This window comes from Marmota monax, unplaced genomic scaffold (assembly GCF_021218885.2).
Source record: "Marmota monax isolate L192 unplaced genomic scaffold, Marmota_monax_Labrador192_F-V1.1 WCK01_AAM20220418_F8-fsc00089, whole genome shotgun sequence".
Classification (NCBI taxonomy): Eukaryota; Metazoa; Chordata; class Mammalia; order Rodentia; family Sciuridae; genus Marmota; species Marmota monax.
In genome coordinates, this window is record NW_026694744.1 from 64031 (window position 1) to 79564 (window position 15534).

A 15534-nucleotide genomic window follows, 5' to 3' on the forward strand; every position below is an offset into this window, starting at 1 on the left:
GTGCGAGACATCTAATTATTCACATGCAAACTGCACACACACACCCTGTCCCTTTTAATTTTTTTTCTGAGGCCCTTCATTCTCAACAGCCAGAAGCTGTTGTTCCTGATAACTCCCAAAGCAAGCACATTTAAAAAAACAGCCCCCTCCAACTTCTTCCCTTTCTTAGGTTTCCCATGAATCAGAGGATCTGATAGAATTGCATTATGCTTACATTCCCAGCAACACTTCAGTGATTTCTGAACACTGATCACTCTTTAGTTTCATTATGTTTTGACCTGAAGCAAGCATCAGCCATCTGGGAAGGGCCGTTATTTAAGCAAACATCACTCAGCCAATGACTGAGGCATTGGATCATGCTGAACTGGGAGATTTCTTCTAGGGATAAAAGGAAATAATAAGAAATCATAATAGCAAGGGACATAGTTTGAGACCCAGCTTAGTTTCCTGAAAGGAGTAAAAGGAAGACATTTTTTTGAAGCCCTGGGGCCTTAGGGTAGTTTACCAGAGCATACCAAGCCTCAGGAATAATGTCTAATTTATCTTAGAGCAGACCAAACTCGCAGCTTAAAAATTCAAAGGAAAGATTATACATATTGAATTATTCTCAATATGGATAAAAGAACTGAATGTGAACATGACCTAAAGGAAATTAGACTGCACATTATCATGCATTCTGCTGCATCGTGGTATTAACTTGAAGATATAGAGCCTTGGGTTTTGTGGAAGGATATAGAAGCTGGGATGCAAAATGAAGCAAAGAAGGAGATGCCCTTGGAAATATGAATTGCTATAAAATGAAAGCAGGGTCTAATCAAATAAAAGCCTTCTATGGAGAGACTATCCCTCACATCTGGGTATCTCGGCTATCTCTTATCAGGAAATAAAAAGTAGGTCAGGGAATCATATCAATGCAGAGCTCTTTCAGCTGGACAAGCTTTGAAAAAATTAAAAACACTCTCCTCTTAGGGCCTCTCAGTATATTTTTTCCTTTATATTTTAGAAAAAGTCTCCTTGTACTAGGCATTTGCTGGCAACATTTCTACTTGGATTTCATTCTGGTCTGTCTTGGGCTCATTCTGTGTGTCTCACAAATTCATACCAATTGGTGCCAAAGTCAGGTATGCTAAAAATGCTGGAGTCCCACAGAAGTTTGGGTCCATCATTCACTTATTGACAATTTGGCATTAGTGAGTATTCTCATTTTGATGATTAAGCCAGGTTAAAAATGAAGAGGAGACAGTTTTGCTTCTAGAAAAATCTGAATGTTATATTTGGAAAAAAAAAAAGTTTCCCCTTTACAGGACAATAGACTTGGATGCTGTGAGGAGGGAGACATGACAGAATGTGATCGAGGAGGAAGAACTGGGATTCAGAGGTTCTGGAATTTGTTCTTTCACTGGATTTGGGACCTTGGCAGACCTTTCTGAGCCTCAATATATCCATTCACAAAATAATAGCATTTTAGTCAGCTTTTTCAACTGCTGTGACTAAAAGATCTGACCAGAACAATTGTAGAGGAGGAAAGGTTTATTTAGGGGCTCATGGTTTCAGAGGTCTCAGTCCATAAGTGACTGGCTCCAGAACATCATGGTGGAAGAGTGTGGTGGAGAGAAGCAGCTCACATCATGATCAGAAAGCAGAGAGAGACTCCACTCTCCAGATACAAAATATATACCCCGTAGCCACGCCCCCAATGAACCACTTCCTCCAGCCACACCCCACCTGCCTCCTGTTACCACTCAGTCAATCCCATCAGGGATCAATTCACTGATTAGGTTGAAGTTATAACCCAGTCACTTCTCCTCCAAACCTTCTTGCATTGTCTCACACGTGAGCTTTTGGGGGACACCACACTTAAACCACACCAAATAGTAATAGTGGTAGGCAACAACTCAGAGGTTGGGTGGTGTAATGGGGAAGTGTACACTTCAGAGACAGATGGTCAGAGTTCAAGCATTAGCACAGATGCTATTTATATAACACTTTTGTGCCTTGGCCAGCCTTTCTTTTTTTTTTCTTCCTTCTGATTTTACATCTAGCTGAAGGTTGAACCAACAACCCCCAGAGTGAAACATTTATTTTGTGAAACTACATTGACATATCATTACCACCCAGAGGCCATAGTTTACATTAGAGTTCACTTGAAGTACATTCTATGGATTTGGACAAATGTATAATAACACATATCCATCATTACTATAGCAGACAGAATAGTTTCACTGATCTAAAAATCCACCGTCGCTCCATCTATTCATCATTCCCCTCCCACAGCTCTTGGCAACCACTGATCATTTTACTGTCTCCATAGTTTCTCCTTTTCCAGAATGTCATATAGTTGGAACTATATAGTATAGAGTCTTTTCAGATTGACTTCTTTCACTTAGTAATATGTGTTGAAGTTTCTCCCATGTCTTTTCTCAGCTTGATAGCTCATTTCTTTTCTTTCTTTTTTGTGTTTTTTTTTTTTTTGCAAATATTTATCAGGTGCTGTATCTGATACTGGCAGTCACTGTTTTGGGCAACTGGATGCATAAAAAGTAAGTGATGTTGCTATTCTAGGCTCTAGAGATACAGCAATGAATAAAATAGTCTCTCTTTTCTCAGCTTATTATTTAAATTTTTTGTTGTAAATTTTGTTTATTTATTTGTTTGTTTGTTTGTTTATTTATTTATTTTTATGTTGTGCTGAGGATCAAACCCAGAGCCTCACGCATGCTAGACGAGTGCTCTACTGCTGAGCCACAACCCCAGCCCTAAAAATAATTAAAAAAAAATGAATAAAAGGCTGGGGTTACGACTCAGCGGTAGAGTACTCGTCTAACATGTGTGAGGTGCTGGGTTCAATCCTCAGCACCATATAAAAATAAATAAATTAAATAAAGGTATTGTGTCCAACTACAACTAAAGAATAAATTTTTTAAAAAAATATTCTTAACTGATGCATAAAAACAAAATTATACATACTGATGGGGTAACAGGTGATGTTTTGATACCTGTATACATTGTACAATGTTCCAATTCAGGTTAAATACATTATCTCCTCAACCATTTATTATGTCTTTAGGTGAAAACTTTCAAAACTTTTATAGCTTTTTGAAATGTATAATACATTTTGCAAAACTTTCTGCTCCTCTATAACTAAGTACCCATTGATCAGCTTTTTCCCATTCCCCCTCATTTTCCCTGGCCTCTAGTAACCACCATTCCTCTCAACTTCTATGAGATCAATATTTTTACATTGCACATATGAGTGTAATCATGTGGTACTTGTCTTTCTGTGCCTGGCTTACTTCACTTAACATAAAAATCTGTAGTTCTATCCATATTGTCACAGTGACCAGATTTCATTCTTTTTTATGGCTAAACAGTATTCCATGGTGTATATATACCACATTTTCCTTATCCATTCATCAGCTGATGGACATCTAAGTTGTTTCCATTTCTTGGCTATTGTGAATAGTGCTGCAATGAACATGGGAGTGCAAATGTGTCTTCAAAATACTGAATTCATTTCCCTGGAATATATACCCTGCTGCTGGGTCATATGGTAGTTCAATTTTTGAAGAACCTTCACACTGTTTTCCAGAATGGCTGTATTAATTTACATTCCCACATCCTAGCCAGCACTTGTTATCTTTAGTCTTTTGGATAATAGCCATTCTTATTGAGGTGAGGTGCTATATTCATGGTTTTGATTTTCACTTCCCTGATGATTAGTGACATTAAACACTTTGCATATACTTGGTGATTTGTATTTTTTTTTTTTGAGAAATGTCTGTTCAGAGCCTTTGGCTATCTAAAAATTGGGCTGTTTGTTTTCTTACTGAGTTGAGTTCCTTATAGGTTTTGGATATTAACCCCTGGTCAGATGTTAGTTCGAAAACATTTTATCCTGTTCTGAGCAGAAGTTTTTAGTTTGATATAATCCCATTTATTTATTTTTATTTTTTGCTTTAGTTCCCTGTGCTTTTAGGATCTTAACCAAAAAATCTTTGCGTATTTCAGTCTCTTTAAGTTCTTCATGCTTGTTTTACATCCAAAAATTGAGTATTTACCCCAGTCTTCATAATCTGGCTTTGTGCCTGCTCTTTCAGAAATTCTTTCTCTTATAAATCTATTTTATTTATTTATTTATTTATTTTTTTAATGTGGTGCTGAGGATCAAACCCAGTGCCTCACACGTACTAGGCAAGTGTTCCACCACTAAGCCGCAGGCCCTGCCCCTCTTTGAAAAATTCTTAGCGGGCTGTTAAATTGTTCTGATCTTGTGGTCACTGCCACTGTTTAAGCAGTAGATGGCGCCATAAGACCGGGTTTGCCGTGTGTCTGCAGTTGGCGTGTTGGTCACTATTTCATCACTAGAGGGCGCGCCAAAACCAAGTTTGCTGCAAATCTGCAGTTGGTGTATTATTCTCCATGGCTTGGAGGAGTACCTAAAAAGGGTATCTCGACCTAATTGGCTCCTGGAGCCTCACCTGAAGTGAAGTATGGATGTCAATTATACCCAGTTGATTGATGATGTTGGGTCCAATCATCTCATTACTGATTTTCTGCCTACTGTATCTGTCCATTTCTGATAGAAGGGTGTTGAAATCTCCAACTGTAATAGTGGATTCATCTATTTCTCCTTGCATTTCTATAATTATATGAGAATATAAGGTTTGGGCCTCAGAGAGTTGAGAGTGCTTTGGTTAGCAGAAACCTTTAAATAAATAAAAATGACACTAGATAATGGTCTACTAAAGAAATGCCTTTGTTTGAGTTTCTGAAACAGGCCCTGAAACAAGAATTTGTATGCAAAGAAGTAATTTATTCAAGAGGTGACCCCAGGAAACATTGATAGAAAAGATCAGGGAATTGAGACAGGGAAAAGAAGAAAGCTGATTTAATATGCATTTTAAGCTAGTTACTACTACAGGCAGCTGGATTTTGATCTCCCTGGGTAAATCTGGGAGACACATAAAATGAGCCTCAGAGTTCTCTCCACATAGGACTATAAAGCTGGGGCAATTATCTCCATCATTGTTTGAAGGAGATATTGAGGGCCATTAATTCCCCAGTATTTAGTTTGGCCCCACCTGGGCCAAATGTTCTTCAGCAAGCAGATATAAAGCCACCACATGGAGCCAGGTGTTTGTAGTAAGCAGCCTTCCGTGTATAGGGGAACATCAAGGAGGCCTGGGCGGAGTCCTGGCAGCATCTCCTAAAAGAAGTGTGTTGGGTTTACAGTGAGGCCGGAGGAGAGGATCAGTCTTTCCTAGCTTGAGTGATCAACAGTTTACAGAGAAGAGCCTCCCAGGTAGGAACCAAGCTCCAGGTACAAAAATGCAGTGTGTTCTCTATGACTGGCACGTGGGAGTAGCTGGGGAAAGAGTTCTGCATGGTTAAAGCACTGGTGAGCCGGTGGGTGTCTTCATGGGAGAATGCTGTCTGTCTGCCCAGCTCCTCTCCAGACTCTATCTTGAGATGCAGAGAGCCATGGAAGGACTTTAAGAAGGGTTGTGACCTGGCCAGGTTAGTTTTTTAAAAAGATAAGTCTGGCTGTGGTACTCGGAACTAGTGGATGCCCCTTCCTGTTGATTCCTGTTGCTGTGCACATGGTCACCCACCAGTGGTTGTTTGTTCCCATCCAGGCTTCATTTTCCCCAGTGCTTCCAGAACCCAACGAGATCTCAGCATGAGCTGGGTGGTGCCCCCTCTTCAGGCACCTGGCTTGTAGGCTCCTAGGTCCCTCCTCCAGACTTCTAGGTTCTGATAACCCCCAGCTCTCTCATTTCCTCAAAGCTTAGGGGTGGTTGTTGTTTCCCACAGTTTCTACCTCAATGTCGTCTGGTACTCATTTAAGCAAGTAGCTTCCACTACCTGTTTGCCCTTTGCTGAAATAGCTGTTGTACTTTGCCTTTCTACATGGACCCTGGCTGATGCAAAGAGGGACATTTGACAGAGTATCTGAGGAATAGGCTTAGATGGGAACTATGAATTTGTGATTCACATGCTTGTTTGATCTCCCCTCCTCCCCATAAAGCTCTCAACAGCCAGAGTGTAGGCGTAAAGATGGCAGATGGTTGGGCTGAACCAGCCTTGAGGGTTTGTAGAAGATGGTCAACAGAGCACATAGGCATTCATTGTAGTGGATAATAATAGCAGCAGCAACACCAATAGATATGCTTATAATTTTATATTTACTGTGCACCAGGCACTCACTGTTTTATTTGCTACTTGGGATTGAATGCAGGGTCTCACCATGGTAGGCAAGTGCTCTGCCATGGAGCTACATCCCCAGCCATTTTTAACTTTTTGAGACAGGGTCTCACTAAGTTTCTGAGGTTGGCCTTGAAAATTTGAGATCCTCCTGCATCAGCCTCCCAAGTAGCCAGGATTTCAGATGTGTACCACTGCACACAGCAGGCACTTGTTTTAAGGGCTTTACAAATAGTTTAAAAAAAATTTTTTTAGTTGTACATGTACACAATACCTTTATTTGATTTGATTTTTATGTGGTGCTGAGAATTAAACCCAGTGCCTCGCACGTGCTAGATGAGCACTCTACTACTGAACTATAACCCTAGCCTTACAAGTAGTATTAATTAACTTAGCTCTTCTGTGAGGCTATGAAATGGGTCTGTACTAGTCTCCATTTAACAGATTAGGACACTGAGGCTCCAAGAAGCTAAGTGATATGCCTAAGGTCAAAGAGCTGATAAGGAGCCAAGTTGATATTTGAACCTGGGTAGTCGGTCTGTCCTCATGGTTGGAGCTCATAATCATGATAAAGGGTGATTTATTTTCCTTCTGGATTCTATAATTCCATAGAAATGTGATTCCACAGAATACCTCCATGACAACCTGAGGCTTCGCTGTAGGATTTCAGCGAAGCCCTCACAGAAACTCAGAGAGCTAGACTTACTCTATAAAGATGACACTGAAGAGAGAGGCTGAGAGACAAGGCATGCACGACTGAAGGCAAGTAACTCCCACTCTGCAGAAGCACAGATGGAAATGAGACAGAGGAGCTGAGAGTTTATTATTCTCTGAAAGCTTAATTAGGTCATTGGTGAGGACAGAATATTAAAAAAAAATCCTATCAGCTAAAGACCTGTGGGATTTAATTCCCTCATTCCTGCTCTTTAGTCTTAGAATAAATGAAGCCTTTTCCTAGTTACAAAAATGATGTTGAAAAATGATTGATTGTCCTAATGAGGAAAGAGAACAGCTGCCTGAATAGCAGATGTAACTTTTATAATCATTTCCTCTTCATCGGTTTTCTCCCTAATGACCCTGGCACTGATGATAGTGTTTAAGAAGGAGGGTGTGTGATGGGCAGAGGCCTGGAATGATCAGGAAGCTTGGGCAAAGAGGAAAATGGTCGATATGAGTCACTTATAATAGACTGTATTTTTAACAAGCCTAAAGTTATGGCTGTTTACCAGGCTGGATGAAGGTGACAGAACCAGAGTTTTTGGCAACCCAAGGTCTCAGGATTGAGAGCTGGACATGGTAGAAAAGCCACACATGTCTTGAGCATCACAGGTACTTGAATGTGCTTTAGCTTCACTAAGCCCTAGAGGGAACTGTCATGCACAGAGGAACATCCCCACCAGGAGATAATTGGCAGAAAATCCCAAAGAGATGAAAAAATGATAGCATAGGTACCTGCACGTGGTGGTTGAGAGCATAGGACCTGCCAGCGAAATCTGCTTCCAAACCCTGATGCTATCGCTTACCAGCTGTCTGACCATGGACAAGTATCCTAACCTCTTTGAGTCTCAATTTCTGTGATCTTGAGCAAGCATCTTAACCCTTTCTTGTCCCAGTTTCCCAATCTGTAACAGGAATACTTATTTCATGGGGTTATTGAGGGGTTTAAATAAGTAAATGTTGATAAAACAGAACAATGATGTATATCACATCAATTTATATGCTTCTAAAATAATGCAAATGAACTCCTCTGGGTGAAGCTGTGAGTCAGCCACATTTTTCTGCTGTCTGCAAAAGTGTGATTCAGCAAACTTTGTTTCCAGTGCCTTCATGGTTCCTGGATCTTTTCCCCAGTCCCTTGCCTCAGTGGCCTGGGGCCTCTATTTTCTTCATGGTTCCACTGTTGTTCTGCTGTTGAGCACGCATATCTTGCACTGATCTCAGGAGGTGCCAAGGAACCAATTCACGGTGAGAGGCTAGTGATGGATTACTTTCATCACATCCTTCCTCTCAGCTTTAAATCAAGGGGCTGAAGTGACATTTCAGGTCCTGTCCAGAAGTGGTAGACATCTCAGTTCTCATTTTGAAGACCAGTTTTGTGTGGACCCTCTTTCCCTCATTACAACTCAGAAAGCCTGAACTTGTGATGTTCCCCTAGCTAATACCCTAGACCCACACCACCTCACCATTCCTGAAATTGCACCCCCAAAGCCACTGTGAGTTCAGCCTATAGGAGTGGCCATTGTTGGTTCAGAACACGTTGGATCAGACCTGTTTGATTATACTCTTATCTACATATCACTGTAGCTGCCCCCCAAGTATGGGTTTGAACATATGATTCTCCTGATAGTTAAAGAGTAAAATTTCCTTTAGTGTTCAAAGCATTTGTGTTCATATCTCATGATATATCTCCGTTTTGCAAGTGGGGGAAAAACCACTTGCAAACTAGAAAACCTATCTTAAAGTGGCTTCAACAATATGAGAAATTTATTGCTTTCAGTAAAGAGAAGACAGCAGGATGGCAGGGATCAGCTGTTCTGTAGAGACTGCTTGACTTTCCCTTGAGATTCTCGACTGTCTCCTCTAAGGAGAGACTTGATTCTCAGACAGTAGAGGGCGCTGCAGCACATCTGCAGCTTAGATCCACACCCCAATACATCTGAGGAACACAGGAAACCCCTTTGCTGGTGGCTCTATTTTATATTTTATTTACTTATTGGTACTGGGGACTGAACCTAGGGGTGCTTAACCACTGAGCCACATCCTCAGCCCTTTTTTTTAAAAAAAATATTTTTAAATTGTTGATGTATCTTTATTTTTTATTTATTTATATGTTGTGCTGAGGATAGAACTCAGTGCCTCATGCATACTAGGGAAATGCTCTTCCACTGAGCCACAACCCCAGCCGTTTTTATTTTTTATTTTGAGACAGGGTCTCACTAAGTTACTCAGGCCTCACTAAGTTACTAAGACTAGCTTTGAACTTGTGATCCTCCTGTCTCTGCCTCCCAAGCCACTAGAATTACAGGCATGCATCACCATACCCAGCTAGTTTTTAAAAAGTTTTATTTTTAATTAACAAATGATAATTGTGTATATTTATAGAATGTAATGTGATAATAATAATGTGAGGTTTAACACACACATACATTTTAGAATGAACAAATCAGTCTATTTAACAAATCCATCACCTCAAATACTTAACATTTCTTTGTGATGACAATGCCTAAAATCTATTCTTTTAGCTAATTTTGAAATATATAATACATACTTATTAACTACAGTCAACTGTGCTTGCAATATAAAACCCAGACTTATTCCTCCTGTCTAGTTGAAACTTTGTACCCATTGACCAACATCTCCTTTTCCTGTCTTTCTCTCCCCAGTTTCTGGTAACCACTGTTTTCCTCTCTACTTCTACTAATACTTCTGTTTGAGATATCATATATGACTGAGATTCTATGGGATTTGTCTCTCTCTGCCTGGCTTCTTTTACTTATAATGATGGGCTCCAGGTTCATCCATGCTATTGCAAATGGCAGGATTTTCTAATTTTTAAGGGCTAAATAGTATTCAATTGTGTGCATATATATGTATATGTTACATTTAAAAATGCATTTAGTAATTGAGAGACAGTTCTGTATTTTTATAATTTGGCTATTGTGAATAATGTTGCAATGAACATGAAAGTTCTGGTATCTCTTTGATATGCTCCTTTGGATACACATACACATACACACAGAACTGGGTACAATTTTGGGGTCATGTGTTAGTTCTACTTCAAGGTTCTTAAGGACTATTTCCCCAAATGTAAATATTAACTTACATTTCCACCAATAGTGTACAAAGTTTCCTTTTACTCCCATACCCTTGCCAACATTTATCTTTCATATTTTTGATGGTGGCCTTCTTAACAGGTGTGAGTTGATAGCTCACTGTGATTTTGATTTTCATGATGATTTTTACCTGTTTAACTAGTGAAATTGAGCATTTTTTTCATATATCTGTTGATGATTTGGATGTCTTCTTTCAAGGAATCTCTGTTCAGTGGACTGGGATTGTGGCTCAGTGGTAGAGCACTTGCCTAGCATGTGTGAGGCACTGGGTTCGATTCTCAGCACCACATATAAATAAATAAATAAATGTCCATCAACAACTAATAAAATATTTTTTAAAAATGTCCAGTCAAAAAGCTTAACACCAAAACAAACAAATAACCCAATCAATAAATGGGCAAAGGAACTGAACAGACACTTCACAGAAGAAGAAATACAATCGATCAACAAACATGAAAAAATGTTCAATATCTCTAGCAATTAGAGAAAGGGCAAATCAAAACTACTCTAAGATTTCATCTCACCCTAGTCAGAATGGCAGTTATCAAGAATACAATCAACAATAAATGTTGGTGAGGATTTTGGGAAAAAGGTATGTTCATCCATTGCTGGTGGGACTGAAAATTAGTTTGATCACTCTGCAAAGCAGTATGGAGATTCCTCATAAAACTTGGAACTGAACCACCATTGACCCAGTTATCCCACTCTTTGGTTTATATCCAAAGGACTTAAAATCAGCATACTTCAGTGATATAGCTACATCAATGTTTATAGCAGCTCAATTCACAATAGCTAAGCTATATAACCAACCTATGCACCTTTCAATGGATGAATAGATAAAGAAAATGTGGTACATACACACAATGGAATATTACTCGGCCTTAAAGAAGAATGAAATTATGGTATTTGCTGATAAATAGATGAAACTGGAAACTATTATGATAAGCAAAATAAGCCAATCTCAAAGAACCAAAGGCTTGATGTTTTCTCTGATATGTGGATGCTAATTCACAATAAGGGGGGTGCTAGGGAAGAATAGAGGTACTTTGGATTGGGTGGAGGCAAGTGTAGAGGGGGGAATGGTTAGGCGGGCAGGAACAATAGTAGAATGAATCAGACATTACGACCCTATGTGCATATATGATTATGCAACCTGTGTGATTCTACATGATGTACAACCAAAAGAATGAGAAGTTATACTCCATTTATATATTATGTATCATAGTGCATTCTACTGTCATGTATAACTAATTAGAACAAAAAAATGTCTATTCAGATCACTTGCCTATTCTTTGACTGGGTTATTTGTTTAGTTGTTATGGAGTAGTTTGAGTTCCTTGTATATTTTAGATATTAGTCTCTAATTCAGTACATGATTTGTAAATATTTTCTCCCACTCTGTGTGTTTTCTCTACAATTTGTTATTTATTTTTCTGTGCAGAAACTTTTCAACTTGTTGTAGTTCAATTCATCTTTTTTTTTTTTTTTTGTACTGAGGATTTAACTCGGGGGTTAAATCTACATCCTTGATTCATTTTATTTTGTGAAACAGGATCTCGCTAAATTGCTGAGGGTCTCACCAAATCGCCGAGGCTGGCCTCAGACTTGCAATCCTCCTGTCTCAGGTTTTGAGTCAATGGGATTAAAGATGTGCACCAGCATGCCTGCTAATTTGTGTATTTTTAATCTATGCTTTTGGGGTCATACTCAAGAAATCACTGCTCAGATCAATGTCATGAAACTTTCCCCAACCTCAAGAAACTGATTTTCTTCTAGTAGTTTTATAGTTTCAGGCCTTACATTTAAATCATCTAATCTATTTAGAGTTGATCATTGTATTAAGGTTGAGATAAAAGTTCATTTTCATTCTTCTGCATGTGAATATCCAGTTTTCCCAATATAATTAATTGAAGAGGCTGTTCTTTTCCAATTGTGTGTTCTTGATACCTTTGTTGAAAATCAACAGATTCAAGTGGTTTCTATTTTAAGAAACTCCTTGAAAGTGTTCTCTTATGCCTCATTGGTCTGAATCTGATCATATGCCAAATCCTGAACTAGTCATGGAGGCTGGGATATCACTACCCTTTCTACATTGAATAGGGTGTCATATGTCATCAATAGGATATTACAAAAGTGACAGTGTGTGATTTCCAAGACTAGGTCATAAAAAGCATTGACGATTCGGCCTTCCATTACTTTCTGTGGAGGAAGCCAGCTGCCATGCTATGAGGACACCTCAGTGTCTGTGCAGGGACCTTACATAGGAACTGAGGTCTATAGACAACAGCTTGCACCACTTTGCTGGCCATATGTGTGAGCCATCTTGGAAATGAATCCTGGTCCAGTGCCAGGCAAGCCTGAGGTGACTAAAGCCCTGGGTGACATCTTTTTAAAAAAGTTTACTTGTTCTTTCCAGATATACATGACCGTAGACTGTATTTTGACACATTGAACATACATAGAATAAATATAACTTGTTCCAGTTAGGATCCCATTATTGTGGTTGTGAAGCCAGATTTAAAGATAGTTAGTGTAGTTAGGTAAATTGAGTATGATAAAGAGAATGGAGTCTGTAAAGAAGATGGAGTCTGATCAGAGCCTGAAAAACCAGAACAACACCTGGGGAAATTGAAATGTTAATGTCCCCAAGTCCATGGCCCATCATAAAGAACTGTTAATGAAGCAGCTCTGCAGCAAAACCTGCAGATGCTAATCAAAGCACCCCAGGCCCTTCCTGCCCAGATTACTCCTCCACCCCATCCCCAGGGTCCACCTATTTCCCACCTTTCAGCCTTCCCACCTGCATTCTATCACTGCAGGATAGAGGGAAACAAAGGACAGGAATGTGGAAGGACTAAAAGAAGACCTTAGCTATAAAAAAGGGAAGACCTCCCCCTTCCCGGATTTTGCCTTTTGGGTCCCCTTCTTCCTCTGGGGAGAAGTCTCTTCTGCTATCCTTTAATAAAGCCTTCCATTTTCTATTCTACCCTTGTCTCGGGTGCCTCTCTGGTGTATACTTCAGCATTCCGGGAAGCAAGGACTCATCACCAGTAAACAGTGTGTTGTTGTACATAATGTAGAGTTACATTGGTCATGTGTTCATATATAAGGATAGGAAAGATACGTGTGATTCATTCCACTGTATTTCCTATTCCTATCCCTCCTCCCTTCCCTTCATTCCCCTTTGTCTAATCCAATGAACTTCTAATCTTCCCCTCCCTTGTTGTGGGTTAGCATCCATATATCAGAACTCTGCCTGACTGGCACCTTAACTGCAAACTCAAGAGGGACCTTGAGTCAGAGCCACCTAACTAAACTTCAGAAAAATCATGAGAAATAATGAATGGATATTGTTTTCAAGGCATTAAGCTTTGGAGTGATTTGTTACACAGCATTATACAATTAGAACAGTGACCCTCAGTGGACATTGCATTGATTTCTTTTTTTTTTTAAGTCCAAGAATACCCCCCCTCTTACTTTTTCCCTAAATAATTGGAAGTAAGATGAACAATTTTCAAGGAATCCCATCTTTACTTGGCATTACTTTTCCTACTTCATTGAATAGGTAGCGACTATGTTTTTCGAGAAGTCTCACCTAAGTTTTTAAAAAATTCCAAGCTTCCAAATTGTGCCACAGAGAAGACACATATGGAAAGCAATGAAGTGAGAAGGTGCCTCAGTAATGATATGGAAAGCTGACTTACAGTGTATCCTTAAGGCATACAGGCTGTACCAGGTCTGACAAAAACACCTTCAACTTTACAAATAAGGTAGGATTTCCCTCTAGCGATGTGGTAAAGCTAAAGAGGATCATAACATCCCATTTACTCTTTTTCCTGATTAGAAAGGTAAAAACTTTTTATTACAGAAAACATGAGGGAAAATGCCAAAAAGAATAAAGAAACTAGAAACCACCTATAATTTCACTACAGAGACTGCTATTAGCATTTCTTCATTACTTTCCTGTATGCATTTCACTACAAAATTAGGGTATGAAATATACAGTTTTATATCCTGCTTTGCCTGTTACATTCTGAGCATCTTCTCATGTGGCTAAATATTCCTTGAAAGCATAGTCTCTCATGGATGCTCAAGGTTTTATTAAGTAAATGTGCCCCCACTTACTTAGCTAACCCTCTTGGTTATTTCTGTTTTTTCCTCTATTATAGATAAAGCTGTGAGGACAATCTTTGTACATTCCTCATTATATATATTTTTTTCTGATGATCTCCTTAGTATAATTCCTAGAAATAGGATTACTGGGTCAAGTTTATAATGATTTTCTAAGGCCATTGATCCATGTTGCTAAATTGCCCTTCAGGAAATCTTACCAATTTATAGTGCTTGAGAAAGGTAATGAGACTGTTCATGTCACTACATTTGTCAAAGCAGAGTAGTATAATTTCTAAATATTATCATCAATTTGAAAGGTGAAAATAGTATCTTGTTTTAATTTGCATTCCTTTATTAGTTGGAACTTGAACACTCTCACACATTTATTAACCATTTGTATTTCTTTTGTGAAGTGTTTATCATATCCTTTGACTATGTTTTCTATTAGGATTACATCTTTTTTAAGAAACTGTTTTTTTTAAAGAGAAAGAATTTTTTTTAATATTTATTTTTTAGTTTTCAGTGGACACAACATCTTTATTTTTTTTTTTATTTTTATGTGGTGCTGAGAATCTACCCCAGTGCCTCATACATGCTAGATAAGTTCTCTACCACTGAGCCACCACCCCAACCCCAAGAAACTGATTTTTAAAATATTTAGATGAATATTAAAAGTAGTTTTTTGTTGAAAGTCAAATATGATGTAATGGGAAAAAGGAACTGAGATAAATAGGCCTTTAGTGTGCAGTTTTATGTTTATCTGGCTAGGAGTTAGACACTGTTATTGCTTATTGTAGCTTCAGGTGTTAAAAACAAAGACATAAGAGAAAATTATAATCTTTGTCTCCTCTGTCTTTGGATGTTCTAAGATACTTCTTATATGAGGATGAAGACATGCAGTTCCTTCAGTTGTATTTCTTTGTTATTATACAGGAGCCCTATTTGTGGTGGTAAGGTGTGGCAGAGGGAAAGCATTCCATAGTTCTGTGATTAGGCAGTCTTTCAGTGAGGCTGTCACCTCTTCATGTAATTCTTTTTTTTAAATATTTTTTTTTTAGTTGTAGATGAACACAATACCTTTATTTTATTTATTTATTTTTATGTGGTGCTGAGGATCGAACCCAGTGCCTCCCACGTGCCAGACGAGTGCTCTACCACTGAGCCCAACTTAGCACCCCCTTGGGTAAGAGAGGAAGGCTAGAACTGGCTGGAGTTGTGTGTGTTCCTCCTCAGGGGTCAGTTAGACTCTGGTACAATCTCAGCAGGTTAGACTTTGGTAAAATAGTTTTCCTTGAGGGCAGGCCTGAAGAACAGAATGTTGTGAGAATACTTCAAATTGGCTACTTTCCTACTCTGTCAAAATCAAGAGGTATTTTCTCCCCAA